Below are 16,851 nucleotides of genomic sequence, written 5' to 3' on the forward strand. Positions count from 1 at the left end.
AATAAAAAAAAATCTAGTAAGTGATTCAAGTCTGTGATTGAATAATATTCCATATGTTTAGGTAGTATATGGATTGAAAATGAGTAGAAATATTGACAAATATCCCATGGTAATAATCTACTTTGTAACTTCTCATGAATCTGTACAGGAAGTAGTGGTAGAGAGACGAGGAGAGATAAGGCTATAAATTAACTTGATTCCATAAGTCACATAAAGAAAAAGCATCTTTTCTTTATGGTAATGTAATAGTTAAAACATTTGTTATATTCATATGTGTACTACTTTATTTACAGTTATACATATATGTGTTTTAAACATGAGCTGCACGATAAATTCAAAGTTTCAGTGCCATATGTAAAATTAAGTTTCTCTATTCTTTTTTTTGCAGGGAGGTGGGGGTCGGTCTTAAAATATGATGAAGGCAATACAAGAGAAATAGTGTGTTTTAACCTCTGCTGTATTTATCATAGTATCTTGTTAATAAGCTACTTCGATTCTATTTTATAGAGTTTGTTCCTTCAGTTACTCTTGAAGATATCATCTAAACCAAGAAAGATGTCATTTTTCACTTCCTCCTTAAGGTCTATCCTTTCACAAGATCCTGCTTCATCTTTCCTATTTTGGAATAAAACATGTAGCTCTGTTTTATGTGAGCCAGAAATAATTTACTGAACAGGAAACTGTAGTTAAGAAGTAAAAATCCCAGTTAAAAATTTTAACTTTTAATGAGACAAAGAGGCATGAATCTTTTATAGATGAGAGATGCTTGTCATGGGCCTAAGAGAGGGGGTTTATTTAAGTCTAGTCAGCACTTTTGATTCTTAAATTTGAATAGTTCAAAAGTTAAATTAGAGTAGGACCCTGATAACCGAGTTGACTCCTTGTTAACATTAATAAAAGGTAAATACTATCAATAAATATAAAATATCTACTAGTTACTTGGGAAGTTAAGATAGTACTTTTGGTATCTATTTTATGCAGAACCAAATGCATATAATTAGCTAATATGCTTTTGGATGTCTATACTCTGTAATATTACTGTCTGAAAAGTTGTTACAGATAAACATTTATTATTTTTCTGAAAGTCAAAGAGATATTTTGTATGCCCGGTTTAGCTGCAGTTATCTATTTGAAATGAAAATAAAAGAGCATTAATGCCAATCAGCTTTCTTACTAGAAATATTCCTATACTTGATGTTTTTCCACAAACTCTTAACACATCACAGATATTTTTAAACTACTTATATAAATTATACCAGAATAAAATGGGCATCATTCTCTTTTTTGTTTACATCGAATCCTTGTTTCTGCAGAGCACATCCGTGTTGTGGAGAAAAAATGGTGATTGTTTTTAATTGCAAAAACTACCCAGATTATTTCTTGGAGAGCCTCCTTGTTTTCCACTGGGTTTAGACAGGCTCTCTTTCACTCTTTGTCCTACATTTTTAGACCATCATAATGTATTTACATTTTATACACCCAGTGGCCAACAAGAGAATCTATACATATGTTCACTAAAAAGCAGGTTCATACAATTAGTTTATTCATTCCTTCTTCCTGATTAGGTTCTTCTTTACTTAAGTCTAGTTCCTGACTCCAGAATAAAAATGAAATTATCAATGTCTCTTGTTCATCAGCCTGTGGTTTTTTTGCCGGCGAGCCCTCTGTGTCTTAATCTTTGCTGCTGCTGCTTCGCAGCTCCATCTTTCCCTCAAATTCCCCACCATGACACTGAAGTACTTCCCTGATTCTGCCCTTCCTTGGAAACCAAATCTGCATTCTTGACCCCAATTCCAATACACCAGTTTATAATGTGAAGTGAGAAATTGCGAAATTAAATATTTCCTGATATCAGTTGAAAACTGTGGGTGCCCTTGTTATTTGCTCTGCTACTCGTTAGCTTTTTATACTGGATTTGTCACTCCAACTAATGCCAATATAAAAGAAATGCTAAGTTCTTTGTTCCTTTGACCTTCAGTGTTTTTTTCCCCTCTGCTTGCGTAGGGATATATCCAATTTTCATTACTTCTCTTCTATCTACCCCTGCTGTTACGTTCCAGAATGCCATCAAGATGAAAGCTAACCAAAAGTATTTCTCCTACTTGTGATAATGACTTTTAGGGCTTGCTTTTCAATTTTACAGCCCTCTTTGCCATGGCTGCCACTATAAATTGCAAGCACGTTCCCCGTTAATCCAAACTTTGCCTAGAATGAGATCACATTCCCTTCATTAGGCTGAATACAAGTTTAGTTCAGGGTCTTGTGTGTTTCCAGCATTCATTCATTAGTCATCTAACTGAATTTCTCAACCCAATTTATTGCTTTTCATGTGACCTTTTAAAAGTACAAACTCGTATCCTGTCACTCCCTCAACTTATAATTACTTAATTGTTCTATTCCACTTACAGAATAAAGTTCAAACTCCTTAGAATATCATGCAGGGGGCTTCAAGGTCTGGTATCCACCCATCTTCCTCACGTTTTGCCACTTCCCTGAAAACAGTTTTTGTACTTTTGCAAGCATATCACTTCCTTTTTGCCTCTGAATTTATGCATGCTGTTCTTTCTGCTTCCATTGCCCTTTTTCCATCTTCTGTGACTAGAAAATATCTATTCATCCATTGAAGCCCTTCTGTTATTTTACAATCTATCTCCTATCAACAAAATCACAATCTGTTCAAGACCATATTTTATTCATTTTTGTATGCCAGTGTCATGCTCAAAGTCTGGAGTATGATGAAAGGTCAGTTCGTGTTTGAATGAACAAGTTAGTTCTTTAGCACGTTTCCTTTCTCTTAACTCACAGCTTGGGATCGTATTATTTCTTTACTCTTCATAATTTCTCCCAAAAAATTCTAAGGTGGCAAGCTTCATGAAAACTCTTGGAGTTTTCTCTAGTAGTCTGACCAAAACAAATGGAAGACTTTTTCTTGGTTTCCATGATAGCTTTTCTTTGGTTCAGATTGATTAATTTTATATTTCACTTTTCCTTTGTCAGGATAATTCTGTTTTTAGGAAGGATAGAAGCTTGGACTTAATTTTGAATTTTGATTTAATTTTGATTTGTTTTTAAAGACTTAACAGATATCATTTTCTTCCTTTAAAGAACTCTATCTTTCTAAGCAATAGGAAATCTTATGGTATTTCTTTGTTCTTTAGAGTTGATTCTATAGATACTCCTTGACTTATTGTAGGGTACTATCCCAATAAATCTACTAAACTTAAAAATATGAAAATATCATTGTAAAATTGCATTTAATACATCTAACCTATTGAATACCATAGATCAGACTAGCCTATCTTAAATGTGCTCAGAACACTTAACATTAGCCTACGTTTTGGCAAAATCATCTAAGACAGAGCATATTTTAGAATAAAATGTTGAATATATCATGGAATTTATTAAATCTAGTATTGAATTATGGTTTCTACTGAATGTGTATTGCTTTTGCATCATTGTGAAGTTAGAAGATTATAAGTTGAATCATTGTAAGTTGGGGACCGTGTGTGTGTGTGTGTTTGTGTGTATGCGTGCGCACACACACATATGCAGTTTGAGCAAATAATTGTGTTATCAAGATGGTATGACAGTCCAATATTTTAAAGTGATTACTCTAGAGAAAAGTTAGCATTTTGGAAGCTGATAATTATTTTCTAATATTTATTATTTGACAAATACTATGAAAATAAATCTCAAGCATTTTCTGAAGTCTACGGTTGTGACCAGTTGGGATGATTTTGCCTGCAAGTAACAAAACAATCCAAAAAAAGCAGTTTTGGAGGGACTTTTTTTGTTGTTCATGTAATAAGGAGTCAATAGACTGAATTAACCAGCTTGGAATCATCCTTAGGCTCACTGATATTAATTAATTCCTAGGGCTTTAGGTTGGTTTTTCTTACTGTTATCTTACAAGTACAAAGTGACTACAGTAATTGGAAGGATCATGTCTTTCTATAACAATGCCTAACAGCAGTAAGAAACAAATTTCTGTCTTCTTTCAGTCTTTTAAAACAGAAAACGCTCCCTGCAGCTCTGTAGCTGACTTGTTTTTATGCCTCAGTGTCAGCATGTTGTTAGATACTTGGTATACATCTCATTATCAAGGAGAATTGTGGCTTAGACCAATCAGTATTCAACCTCTGTAGCTTAGGAGGTTCATCATCACATAGACATGAAATATCTAATGCGAAATCAGAGCTCAGTGAGGAGAGATGAGGTAGAAAGAGTGGAAGTAACTTCTGTCACAGTAGGTCCTATTCTAATTTACATGAGTTCAATTTTTGAAAATTAAAATATATGTATCCTCACACACAGGGGAACAACACACAGTGGGGCCTTTCAGAGGGTGGACAGTGGAGAGAGAGAATCAGGAAAAATCACTAATGCATACTAGGCTTAATACCTGGGTGACGAAATAATCTGTACAACAAACCTCCATGACACAGTTTGCCTATGTAACATACCTGCATGTGTACCCCTGAACTTAAAAGTTAAAAAAAAAATTAAAAATAAAATATATGTATCCTCCAAATAATTTTTAAAAAGTAAAATTGCTGTGAAGGGCCAAGCACGGTGGCTCACGCCTATAATCCCAGCACTTTGGGAGGCTGAGGTAGGTGGATCGTCTGAGGTTAGGAGTTCGAAACCAGACTATCCAACATGGCAAAACCCCATCTCTAATTTAAAAAAAAAAAAAAAAATAGCCGGGCGTGGTGGCAGATGCCTGTAGTCCCAGCTACTTGGGAGACTGAGGTAAGAGAATTGCTTAAACCCATAAAGCAAAGGTTCCAGTAAGCAGAGATCGTGCTGGTGCACTCCAGTCTGAGCAACAGAGCGAGACTCCACGCAAAAAAAAAGAAAAAACATTGCTGTGAGAAAAACAAACTCTTCAAATATACATTGGATGCTGAAGTTTCTCACTTGGCTATGATACTCTTTTCAATTATATCTGTGCTACGGTCTTCTAGGGCGTTGTCATTAGAGAGGTGAAACTGGTAAGACATTGAAGTACCAAAAGTTGGTCACACCTAAATTCATTGCAAAAATTACTTAGTTTAGGACAGAATTTTATTGTTTATGTAAAGATTATTACCATTTTCTGTCATGCATAATACATATTCTTTCATGAATATTGTTAAAATTTTTAGAAATTTCATAAATGCTTTGGTTTTTTTACATTGTTTCATATGAATAGTAATAGATTACAGTGTGATATGTGTATTTAGACCCTGCATTTAGGGTCTGAATGCAGCAGCCAGCATTTAACTCTTAGCTCAGCACTGTTTGACCTTAAGCAATTTAGCTAACCTCACAGAGCATCATTTTTGCCATTTGTAATACTGTGAAAATAGTGACACTTAAAGAGTATTCTGAAGATCAATTTAGATGGTCCTGTGTTTTCAGAATAGGATATGGTTTGTGGTAAGCACTGTCTGCTCTGCAGTAAACACTCTCAGCATTAGCCACTAGTGTAAAAGAATGTTTTAGGGTGAAAAAGAAAATTTTATTTAAAATATTTTCATCTTTGCTTTCAAATGGAAAAAACTATTCTGTATTTAATTCCTTTAAGAATGTATTACTTTATATTTTATTGTGAATTGTTATTTACACAATCTTGGGTTTCTCATGGTCTCAGGCCTCAATATAAGTGTTTGATTTTTCTTACCCTTAACATTCACAGTAAGATGATATGCATTTATCCATAGTAAGAGGCACTGAATATACTAAAAGTCTTTGCAATGTTTACATAACAAAAGAGCAAAGAAATTCATAACTGCCATAAATACTTCCTAATATTTTAAGCTTGAATAGTTTTAGATTTAAAAATCATTAAAATGCTTTCAAACTTATATATATACTTTTAACTTTGCATTCATTATTTTCAAAGTAAACTTGGATATATTTTATAATAAGTCAGCTCTAAAGTTACCAAATAATAAAGATGGTTATAAAATGCATCCAGTAAGTTCTTCACTTTATAGCATTATGTACAATTTTTGTGCTCTGAAGCAGCATTTTTAGTCTCTATTAGTGCTTCTTCATATAAATCAACATAGAACTTTTAGCATTTTAAAACTAATTGCTTTTGAATTGTAAGATGAAAATTACACCTTTTCCCTAATAATGCCTCAACACAGCAGATGCTCTATTAATTTGAAATGACTTACTTATTTTGAAGTTACCACGACATCTTTTTTATGTTTTCATTCTCAAAGTCTCTGGCCTCTGGTAAAAATTGCCAAATCTTTCTATGGATGGGGAAATATCCTCTGCTTTTATCCCTCCTCTGCATTGACCAATAGATGGTAACTGATCTCTGACTCTTGTTTGAGAAAAAACCTGGAATATCATTTTCTTTATGGAGTTTGCCATCTCTCCTAAAACCTTCTCCCTTTGTAGGCTGTGCTATAAACTTTCCATGATAGTACCTATTGTGCTAGTTTATAATTTTCTAAATTTCAGTGTAAGCTTATTATCATTAAGCTAGGGTGTTATTGATTTTATTTAGTTTTAAATTCTCTGGACCCAGAAATATCTGGTTTCAAGAATAATTATTTTATTAAAATAAATGACTATGTGAATAAATGTTTTAACTGAAATCTGTATATGGAAATAAAAATAATTTTAAAACGTCAAAGTTGTATAGATAAATGCATCTGTTGAGAGATTTATATTGACAAAAGGCAAGGATTTAGACATGAACCAGAAAATGCCTGTACTTTACCATGCATTCTGTCTTAGTCTGTTTTATGTTCCTATAAGGAAATACTTGAGGCTGGGTAATTTTTAAAGAAAAGAGGTTTATTTGTAACTCATGGTTCTGCAGGCTGTACAAGAAACATGGCACCAGCATCTGCTTCTGATAGCAGCTTCAGGAAGCTTCCACCCATGACAGCATGGGAAGGAGAGCAGGTATTACACGCAGAGAGAGGGAAGGAAGGTGCCAGACTCTTTTTAACTATCAGATCCCATGGGAACTATTTAATAATAGAGTAAGGACTCATTCATTACCAGGAGGATATCACCAAGCCATTCATGAGGGATCCATTCCCATGACCCAGAGACCTCCCATTTGGCTGCACCTCTAACACTGGGGATCAAGTTTCAACAAGGGTTCAGAAGGGGCAGCTATTCAAACTATATCATATCCTTATGTTTTCCTACTAATCTTTGATATCACCAGCCAACTGGATGCATAACCTCAAGGTCACCTACTGCATACTACGGGCATACCTCATTTTGTTGTGCTTTGCAGTTATTACTATTTTACAAATTGAAGGTTTATGGAAACCTTGCTTTGAGCAAGTCTATTGGTGTCATTTTTTTCAACAGCGTGAGCTCAGTTCATGTCTGTGTGTCACATTTTGGTCATTTCTGCAGTATTTCAAACTTTTTTGATATTATATCTGTTATGGTGATTTGTCATCAGTAATTTTTTATGTTACTATTGTTTTGGGACACAACAAACTGTACCATGTAAGACAGCAAACATAATATTGTATGTGTTCTGACTGCTACACTGTTCCCCTTTCTCATTACCTCTCCTGGAGCCACCCTAGTCCCTGAGACATGACCAGATTGAAACTAGGTCAATTTGTAACCCTACAATGGCCTCTAATGTTCAAGTGAAAGGAAGTGTCACATATCTCTTATTTTAAATAAAAAAACTAGAAATAATTAAACTTAGTGAGGAAGGCATATTGAAAGCTAAGATAGGCTGAAAACTAGGCCTCTGATACCAAACAGTTAGCTAAGTTGCAAATGCAAAGAAAAAGTTCTTGAAAGAAATTAAAAGTGCTATCCCAGTGAACACACAAATGATAAGAAAGTAAAACTGCCTTATTGCTGATATAGAGAAAGTTTGAGGGGTCTGGGTGGATTAAACCACCTACAATATTCCTGTAAGACAGAGCCCAATCCAGAGGAAGGTCTTTACTCACTTTCATTCTATGAAAGTAAAAAAGGTGAGGAAGCTGCAGAAGAAAAGTGTGAAACTCACAGAGGTTGGTTCATGAGGTTTAAGGAAAGAAGCTATCTCCATAACATAAAAGTACAAGATAAAACATCAAGTGAAGAAGCTGCAGCAAGTTATCTGGAAGATCTGGCTAAGATCATTAGTGAAGGTGGTTACACTAAACAACAGATTTTCAATGTAGACAAAACAGCCTTCCATTGGAAAAAGGTGCCATTTCGGACTTCCATAGCTGGAGAGGAAAAGTCAATGCCTGGTTTCAAACCTTCAAAGGACAGGCTAACTCTCTAGTTAGGGGCTAATGCAGCTGGTGACTTTAAGTTGAAATCAATGCTTACAACCCTTATAAAAATCTTAGGGCCCTTCAGAATGACTCTAAGTCTACTCTGCTTGAGCTCTATAAATGGAACAACAAAGGCTGGATGCTGGCACATCTGTTTATAGCATAGTTTACTGAATAATTTAAGCCCACTGTTGAGACCTACTGCTCAGAATAAAATGATTTATTTCAAAATACAACTGATGATTAACAATGCAGCTGGTCATCTGAGAGCTTTGATGGGTATGTTCAACGAGATTAATGTTGTTTTCATTGCTAACACAAGATCCGTTTTGTAGCCCAGAGATCAGAGTCATTTGACTTTCAAGAGTTATTGCTTAAGAACTAGGAGGATGGCAGTCACTTGAGGTCAGGAGTTTAAGACTAGCCTGGCCAATACTGTGAAACTCTGTCTCTACTAAAAACACAAAAATTAGCTGGGCATGGTGGTACACACCTGTAGTCCCAGCTACTCAAGAGGCTGAGGCAGGAGAATCGCTTGAACTCAGGAGGCAGAGGTTGCAGTAAGCCAATTTTGCACCACTGCACTCCAGCCTGGGTGATAGAGTGAGACTCTGGCTCAAAATGGAAACAAACAGACAAACAAACAAAGCTATAATTTCCATGGATAGTAATTCATATGATGGATCTGGACAAAGCAAATTGAAAACCAACTGAAAGTAATTCACCATTCCAGATGCCATTGATAATATTTGTGATTCATAGGAAAGGTTGAAATATCAACATCAATAGGAGTTTGGAAAAGGTTGATTGCAACCATCACGGATGACTGAGGGTTACAAGACTTCAGAGAAGGAAACAACTATAGATGTGGTGAAAATAGCAAGAAAACTAGAATTAGAAGTGAAGCCTGAAGATGTAACTGCATTGGTGTAATCTCATGATAAAACTTCAGTGAAGGAGAAATTACTTTTTTAATTGAGCAAAGAAAATGTTTTGTTTTTGGTTTTTTTGTTTGTTTGTTTTTTTGTTTTTTTTTAAATGAAATCTCCTGGTGAAGATGCTATGAACACTGTTGACATGATGTGTAGGGAAAAACTCTCTAAACCATGTTTTTCCTCTGCCTCATGCCACAGCAATCATCACAAAAGCAGAGTTCCATGACAACAAAGTGTGGAGGTTTTCCACACACACCAAGCAGCGAACACTAGTTGGATGTCCTGCAACTCAGTTCCGGTACTACCTACATGGAAATAGTTAGATCCTACAGGTTGGGAGCTTCGTCCCCAAGACTGCACCCTTCTTTCTACACTAGTCACAAGTCTAAGCCTCCAGGAATACCAACCAGCTTCAAATTGGGGTTCTCATTACCCTCTCTTTAGGTTTGATTAATTTGCTTGAAGCAGCTCACAGAAGTCAGGGAAACACTTATTTATGTTTACCGGTTTATTATAAAGGATACAAATGAAGAGATGGATGGGGCAAGGTATGGGGGAAGGTGTGTGGAGCTTACAAATGAAGAGATGGATGGGGCAACGTATGGGGGAAGGTGTGCAGAGCTTTCATGCCCTTCCTGGCATGCCACCCCCCACCCTCTAGGAACCTTCAAGCATTTAGCTATTCAGAAGCTCACCAAACCCAGTCCTCTTGAGTTTTTATGGAAGCTTCCTGACTTCAGCATTCCTTCCCCCAGTATATAGAGTGGGACCCTCTCTGGGGAGTCTTGAGACTAACAATCAGAAGGGAGGGGAAAGATTAGCGTCCTGCCTTGGGGCAAGTGAAAGGAGGACTGGAGGGAGATTCTGCTTTCTAAGGCCTGATATACATGATAACAAAAAGTCTGTATCTAGGGCTATGGGAATTACGTACCAGAAAAGGTAGACAAAAACCAATATATACACCATGGAATACTATGCAGCCATAAAAAAGGATGAGTTTGAGTCCCTCGTAGGGACATGGATGCAGCTGGAAACCATCATTCTCAGCAAACTATCGCAAGAACAGAAAACCAAACACCGCATGTTCTCACTCATAGGTGGGAACTGAACAATGAGATCACTTGGACTCGGGAAGGGGAACATCACACACCGGGGCCTATCATGGGGAGGGGGGAGGGGGGAGGGATTGCACTGGGGGTTATACCTGATGTAAATGACGAGTTGATGGGTGCTGATGAGTTAATGGGTGCAGCACACCAACATGGCACAAATATACATATGTAACAAACCTGCACGTTATGCACATGTACCCTGGAACTTAAAGTATAATAAAAAATAAAAAAATTTAAAAAATTTAAAAATTAAAAAAAACAATATATATCATAACACCACACATGACAACAAAGAATATAGAATATTACATAAAGTTGGTTGATGAAGCAGTGGCAGGGTTTGAGAGGATTGTTCCAGTTTTAAAAGAAGTTCTACTTTGGGTATAATGCTATCAAAACAGAATTGCATGCTATAGGAAAGTCAAATGATTTTTCCAAGTGATGCGGCAAACTTTACTCTCTCATTTTAAGAAATTGCCACAACCCTGACCTTCAGCAACCGCCACCTGGATCAGTCAGTAGCCATCAATATCCAGGCAAGATTCTCTACCAGCAAAAAGATTATTATAATTGTTAGTATTTTTTTTTAGCAATAAGGTATTTTAAAATTAAAGGATGTACATTTTTTTAATGGTATGGCACACTTAATAGACTACAGTATAGGGTTACCATACTTTTATATGCAGTGGGAAACAAAATTTGTGTGAATCAGTTTATTGTGATATTTACTTTATTATAGCAGTCTGAAACCAAACTTCCAAATATCTACAGAGGATGCCCATATTCTGGGCATGTTTACATTGATCTAATTTTCCTAACATTTTCTTGTGTTATCTCATCTGTAAACATGTGACAGCAGTAATTTATAGAATGCTTTGGGACAAATAGTACATGGAAGCCTTTAACATGATAGCTGACTCATGGTAATAGGTGAATAAATATTTGTCCCCTTCCATATCCTTTGATAGAATTTTCAAGTTGTCTCACATGTGAGGGAAGAAATAAATAAATGTATTAGAACAAAAATAAGGTATTATGTTTCATAATTTAAATAATTTAAAGGTCATTTAAAAAAATCCAAAGAACACTAGAGAATCAAAATAATTTTAAAAATTAACTTAATACTAGTAACAGGGCATTAGTAACAGTGTATGGAAATGAAAAAGAGGTATACATTATTCCAGTTATCCAGGAGCTTAATATTAAGTTAACTAGTGAGAGTGGCAAGAGACAGCCAAATGCCTAGGCAGATAGCAGCAGGTCCCCGTTGAAATCCCACCTCCAGCTGAAGACAGTTTAAAGTCTGAAAGCCACACTACAGGTTAAATCCTCAGACTGGATTGAGAACTTTTCTTCCTGTTTGGCGTGCTTTCCTCTGATGGATCCCCACCCTTCACCTATTTTACGTATACCTTCCCTTTCCAAACTGGTTTTTCTACACTGTCATGCCCACCTTTGAGTGGTGTCTTTGCTTTAATCTTTTTCACAATCAGCACACACTCCCCATTCTGAGTCCATAAAAGGCCCCAGACCCAGTCACATGGGGGACTTTCCCACCTTCAGGTAGGGGGACCACCCTTGCATCTCCTCTCTGCTGAAACCTGTTACATCACTCAATAAAATTATTCTCTGTCCTCCTCACCGTCCAATATTCACCATATCCTCATTCTTCTTGGGCATGAGACAAGAGCTCAGGAAATGATGAATGCTGGTATAAGCTGAGACATGCCAGTGTGGCCAAGAGAGGCCCAGGTGGGGCATGGCTGGCAGAGGGTCCCCGGCTTGCAAAGTGACCAAGAAGAAAAATCCTACATCACTAGCATTGCTGAAGGAGAACAAAGAAGAATAATGGCATACACCAAAAATTAAAGCAATTACCGTATCAAACATTACAGCAAAACTTGGAGAAAGATGTTTCAAAGAGATAACAAGTGGAAATAGAAAAAGGAATGAAACAAAACAATATTCTAGTTACATTTTTAAAAATAATCATTAGGATGATTTAGAACAAGTGTTTGTAACTCTGGGGGTCTCTGAACCCTCATTTGTTAAATGATCAGGACTAGATATCTAGATATCTACAGTGAGAAAATAAGAAAGGAAAGACAAGAAATGTATTCTACACAGAAGTAGGGGAAAGTTCCTTAAACTGTGAGTCACAGTTATTTATATCTGAACAAATGTGCATTTCCTATTAGTCCTGGAGACTTTGTGGTCTTCTACCCATGCATTTACATAAAGAATTGTCCTCTGTATATAAGCTGCATCTCTAGAATGTGAACTCCTTGAAATTACCTAGCAACGCTTAATTACCTAGGCCAATTTAGACAGACAGCACTATTGGTTGTCTTGGTAAATACTGGTAACTTCAATAACCAAGAATGCTCTAAAATCTATAGCTAGACAACAGGCAATTTCTGACCTAAACTTTAGATAACAGTCCTTGGTAGATTTTTTTTTTACTCTGTTATGTAAAAGTAGAGACTTAACTAGTAATAATTCTAGCCAGTTCATAAATCTCTGATACCGTTAATTTCTCTATTGAAAATCTCACTGTTAGTATTTATTACGCCAATCTTCTGTTCTAAAGAGATAAAAATTAACTAAATTTTGGACTTCTATTAAAGGCTAAGGACCAGCTCTAGACTGAATGTTCTCAACCAGGGTAACTGTCCACTTCATGAAAGCAGACTAAAAGTACCAAACTCATATATACACAATAATATGTATCAAAGTATTTGAAGTACATTATAGAAATCCTCACAGTAGGGGTCACGTTTTCTTCCACTTTGTGGCAGAGTTCTGAGCACACAGTGACCATGTGATAAATATTAATTCAGTATGTGAGTGTATGAGGATGTACGTCATCAATATTCTCAGAGAATGATTGCCTTAAGTGTTCTGGGAAAAAGCCAGATTTCTGGTCTCATTTAGCATACACTGTAATTAATACTTATTTTGGGGGTGCATTTACTTTTGTTTTATTTGATTTGTGTTGCATATATAACATTGTACCCATCAAATATTGCTTAATTCTTTCATATTGCAAAAAAACAGCTATTATAAGCCTGAACTTGTTAGTCTGGCAGGGCCCTATCCAAGGTTGCCCTCATCTCCAGCTTTCCACAAACTGGAATATTTACTGATGCTTTGTTTCTTCTCCCAGACCAGTATACATGTTGTTATGTGGTTCCTAGGAGGACTGTAAAGTCCTCTAACAAAGACACAGGATGGAATGAATCAAGGGAATTGCTATGAGAAAGAAGGAATATCCCTGGAGAGGGGACTGCTTCTGTGTGCTTTTAGACGTCACAGAATAATTGTTTCTTTTTTTAAAGGAAAGAACCAGGGTAAAGAGCGCTGATTTTCAAAGTTGGAGAGGTTAACAAACACTGGTTGCAGGATTTACTTTGGTTTAGGAATACCACTGTCTCACAGGAGTGTCAATCAAAATTCCACAGCCATTCTTGGACACTAGGAGGTGGGACTGACTGATATACAGCAGTGATTTGACCCAGCACTTGGGGCAAACACAACCAGAGTCTTCGGTGGTAATTCCCTGGTCTTCCCAACTAGCATTTTGAAAGTGCATTAACATTTCTGGCCTTGCACTCTTTCGTCGGACTTCTAACGGTAATTATGCCTGTGTAATCACAGTAAAGTTACTTAATCTAAATATGTAAGATTTCACACTTTGCTTGCAATACTTAAAATTTCCTACTTTGATCTGACTTTTGCTTTGTTCTTGTTCAGTTTAATAGATATTTGCATTTCTCTCTCTTCTATCAGGGAGTAGAATTTATGGTATTGTAGGCATTTAGGCAGACTGTTTCTAACTTTTAGATAAGAAGTTGTATCTAAAAGAAAGTAGAGGGAGTGGGTCAAATGACTTTTACTATGAGTTCTCAGTAATTATTATGTTAATAAGTGGTAAGAGGGCATTCAAAAATATTTGAAATAATGTAAGCGCTCCAACACACATATGCTTATATGCATACAACAGTGGAGGAATATCTTAATAGGGCAAATTCGTGTGCAGCTATCTTTTACCCTTAGGAATACGTATATGCTGCCAGGCATGGTAATCACAGCACTTTGAGGCCAGGAGTTCGAGACCAGCCTGGAAAACCTGGCAAAACCCTGTCTCCTGTCTCTACCAAAAACACAATAATACTAGGATATACTTCCTAGTATATCCTAGGAAGACTGTTAAGTTATAAATAGTCATTTTTTAGCCAAAGATGTATTATAATGAATATGATTATAAACATTTAGATTATCTTATATTGTAAGACAGAGTGGTTGACTTGTCAATGTTGGAGCAAGCAGAATCCTCCCCTGCTTTTGATGTTTAATAGTGACAAGGAGAGGTCACAAGCAGTCTTTGCTGCTGGCATTCCTGGCATGGTTACAGTGGTCAACAGTGACTACTGGGACTTGTTTGAGAGGTGATTTTGAAAATTTATTTTACTTTCAGGTTAGACAATTTAGTCCTTGTATTGGATTGGTTTGGGCTAGTGAATCTTTGATACAACAGCCAATAGGATATATGAAGGAGTGTTTTAAAAAAGTAACCATTAAAGACAGTTTTCAATTTGCAAACCATTTCTGACATGTTTTCCATGGTAAGAATTAGCTACACAGAATGATACTGTGAAATATAGAAAAATGGGGGGGGGTGGGTACTGGAACTAGCTAAAATTTTACAGATTACAGGTGTAATTGTTTTGCTGGTCACACATGATTATTTCTATTGGTTACATTTTATTTGGACTTGTCTTGTCATGCATTGTTCTATAGAAACAAATTATATGCCTTAACTTTGTTGTGATTATCTAAAACAGTTGGAAACTGAGTCTGAGGTATTGAAAGAGAGTACAAGAGGTCATGGTTTGCCACAGTGGGCATTGTGTGAAGATAAGGGACTGAAGACGGTCTTTATAGACAGACACAGGAAATGCTACTGCATGCTCATTCAAAAAATCATAACCTTGCTTGTACTTCAGATCTATGCAATTCTATTTGTCATCTGGATGGCTAGTATTGTGACTCAAGTATTCAGTATTATAGACAAGCTACGATTAAATATTTCAACAGAAGATCTCAAGGAATTACTGATTTACAATTACCCACATTACCTATGCTACAATAATTAGAAACAAAGAAATTGAAGTGATGTGCTATACAGTAATGCTACTAAACAGATACGTGTTTATATTAAAAGGCAAGGAATTTATGAAGGCTAGTATTATGTAAATGACTGTCTCTAAAGAGTTGGATGATATATCGCATTTTGTTCATTGATTCAACAAATATTTGTCTGCCCAGTACACACCAGGCACTGACCAATTTCTGTAACTAATTTCATCCACTTAGCACTGTGAATAATCCAATAATTCCCTAGGACAAATATTATTATTCAATAAATTAAATGAGTATCAATACAGAGGGGTATTTCATGGAGATCACTGCTCTCCTGGGTAATCAGGGGATCTGCTATTGAGTTTGGTACTATAAATTTTTATATTTTTCCTTAAGGGATGATGAAAGATCAGTGGACTCCTAACTATCTGCAGTCTGTGGAGTTTCAGGTTGCTTAGAAACTCAGTGACTATGGGCTTGCTATGGCAACCCAATTTATCAGTGACTGCAAAACTAACTTAGCTGGCATTGTGGCAAATCTCCATATTTTGCTGGTAAGAATATTCAGATAAGTTCTTCTATCATACTACTATTTATATTATTTACACTATTGGGCTAAATATTTATCAAATTTTGAAAATAATAAATTATGATTTATAATGGTCTAGAACTACATGAAAATGAAGCTTAAATTCTGAATGTATTTTTAGATTTCAAATTTATACTGTCTGCCGGTTACCAGGCCATTGCCTTAGCTTAAATCTACAGTATGTGATTTTTAATTTGTACTATATTAAAAGCACAAGAAAATAAAACTAGTATAGTCTATTATCTATGTGCCAATAAAAATGCTCTGCAAATTTAACTTTAATACTTCAATTAATAGATAAAGTTATGTATATATAGTATAATTTAATAATTTTGTTTTACATTACAAACTCTTTATTCATATATAAGTGTAAAAGATTTTACAGTATTATGTATTTTTAAAATCTTATGTCTTAAATAATATACCATATAATCTGATACACAAATGTATTAGAAAACCAATTTACTTAAAAAGCACATTTTTGCAATCATGGGAAAGACATTAGGGAACATATTCTCATCCTTTGTTTGAGTATTTTTTCCCTGTAGTACATTTACAACAATTTTGCCCTTTCTGATACTAGTCATGCTTTTAGATTTTAATAACAGGTTCTATTGTTTTACTCTATATGTAAACTACAGTCTTCTCTGTACCTCTTCATATGTAAGTATTGCATTCATCTTATCTCCCTATTGATTCCAACTTTTGTTTTTATCACAGTCAATAGCAGAAGTAGAGCCAGGATTACCTCCTGAGACAGACTATTACAAGGTTCTATTTACTGTCCTTTACTCCTGGGTTTTGGCATTTATGCATTT

General features: G+C 35.7%; 1 protein-coding gene across 4 annotated transcripts in view; it reads left to right on the forward strand.

The window, feature by feature from the left end:
- The window catches only part of CD36 (CD36 molecule), an 81,054-nt gene that overhangs the window by 10,717 nt on the left and 53,486 nt on the right, over positions 1-16,851 (forward strand). Inside the window, exons 1-2 of one of the 4 annotated variants that reach the window (XM_030932559.1) lie at positions 13,834-13,935; positions 15,841-15,998. The exons of 2 other annotated variants lie outside the window; for them this stretch is intronic. The gene's annotated coding sequence lies outside the window, so the exon portion shown is untranslated. Of the gene's footprint in view, positions 1-13,800; positions 13,936-15,840; positions 15,999-16,851 lie in introns of those variants that run through there. One more of the 4 variants, XM_030932558.1, reaches the window with a different exon arrangement.

Source organism: Rhinopithecus roxellana, chromosome 6 (genome assembly GCF_007565055.1).
Source record: "Rhinopithecus roxellana isolate Shanxi Qingling chromosome 6, ASM756505v1, whole genome shotgun sequence".
NCBI classification, from domain to species: domain Eukaryota; kingdom Metazoa; phylum Chordata; class Mammalia; order Primates; family Cercopithecidae; genus Rhinopithecus; species Rhinopithecus roxellana.